We start from the raw sequence: 1569 nt of genomic DNA, 5'->3' as shown, positions 1-1569 counted from the left end.
ACTCAAGACTACATAAACCTCTTTGGTAGTACCCTTTGAAGAATTTCATTAATTCATTATTTGCACATTTTTACTGTTACTTTTAAAATATTATGGTAATGTCAGATGCATTATTTATTTATTCATTTCTTTTACTTAGGTAATCCATGTCAGTCAGCCTCCTGATTTAATCAACAAGCAAAAGCATATTCTGTTATTCAAATGATTGTTGGGGGAGTGAGGAGTGAATTTGTTTTTCTATCACAAGTTTTTTTTTTTTTTGTAATTTTCTAAACACACCACTTTGTAAAAGCTTGAATTCTACAGGACTGTTGTTATTTTGATGGATAGGAATACCTCCTCATGAGGAAATACTTTTTAATGTTCATCTTTTGGACCTTAATATAATACAAGTGTAGTGACAACATCTACACAATTCGAGGCATTTAATGAATTATAATAAAACTAATTAAGATAATCTTTGTAACCTGGTAAAAAAATATTAGTGAACATGTCAAACCTAATTAAGTATTGATATTAGATTTTGACCTATATGCTTGATAAAATAACTGCACAATTAAAAAGTCAATTTCAAATTACCTTTGGCAACGTTTGTCTTGCAGCCTGTGATTGTTTTGTGAAAAGCATCACTCCAGCAGTGCAGTGGTTCATGATGTAAAGGCTTCTGCAAATCTCACTCTGATTGGCCATGATGTGAAAAAGCCCTTCAATTACCTAAAAAAACAAAAATCAGAAATTTTATTTAATTGGCTTTGTGAAATGGCAATTTTTTCGTACTGCAAAACTATGACTATGTGAGACTGTTGTCCATCAGGTCAGAGTCATGTCCGCCCGATGACAAACGGTTATCACACATTCCTTCTTGTTGTCAATGTTTGTTTTTGCTTCTGTGTTCAGTCTACAGATGTTCAGTCTACAGATGTTTAGCAACATTTCACATCTCATAGATGTATTTTAAATTGTTTTCAAGTGTGTGGTGCTCTCTACTGTTTGCTTTGTCACTGTATGCCACACAGTGCAGTACTGCACTTCTTATGTATTTGTGTATTGAAAAACAAAATGGTATTTTAAAATACATATTTGACTTTGACATGACATCACCTTAAAATTAAAAAAGGGATATACCTTTCCATTATTATGCAGTTACAGTACATAGTCGAAGTTACAATATTGATTATTTGATTCTTGTAAATCTTAAAGTTTTAAATGGTTTAGAAAGGGGCACGTGCCTAACTCTGTAAACTGTTCATCGGTCAATAGAGCAAATATTAATTACAACAAAGATACAACTATAATAATGTATATACAGTATTTTTATGTGATTGAAATTTCAAAACTTTTATTAGATCTTATACTCTTAAAAATTATATAATAGTTTACTTCCATTACCTGACCAGTTAGCCACTGGTGTGGCCTGAATGTCCGCAGCTCACTGTGGTGAATAATGATGCAGTTTCCTTTGCTTTGTGTGGGAAACACTGAAACAACCACCTCTGTATCTTTTTTCTTCCACAAAGACTCCAGCTGTTTCTGGGAATGTAATATGGGCAAATGTTAACAAAAGAAACC

General features: G+C 32.3%; 1 long non-coding RNA gene across 2 annotated transcripts in view; it reads right to left on the bottom strand.

Moving 5' to 3' along the window:
* Positions 1 to 262: 262 nt before the first annotated feature.
* The window catches only part of LOC106537077 (uncharacterized), a 3972-nt gene continuing 2665 nt past the window's right edge, over positions 263 to 1569 (bottom strand). The window contains exons 2-3 of one of the 2 annotated variants that reach the window (XR_001312604.1): positions 1390 to 1530; positions 263 to 714 (exon numbers count right to left, since the gene is read on the bottom strand). This is a non-coding gene — a long non-coding RNA (uncharacterized LOC106537077). Of the gene's footprint in view, positions 715 to 1389; positions 1543 to 1569 lie in introns of those variants that run through there. The other variant, XR_001312603.1, reaches the window with a different exon arrangement.

The sequence above is a fragment of the Austrofundulus limnaeus genome, unplaced genomic scaffold, assembly GCF_001266775.1.
Source record: "Austrofundulus limnaeus strain Quisiro unplaced genomic scaffold, Austrofundulus_limnaeus-1.0 Scaffold2119, whole genome shotgun sequence".
Taxonomy (NCBI): domain Eukaryota; kingdom Metazoa; phylum Chordata; class Actinopteri; order Cyprinodontiformes; family Rivulidae; genus Austrofundulus; species Austrofundulus limnaeus.
Note: the sequence above shows the minus strand (reverse complement) of the source record. Positions and strands in the feature narration are given on the sequence as shown.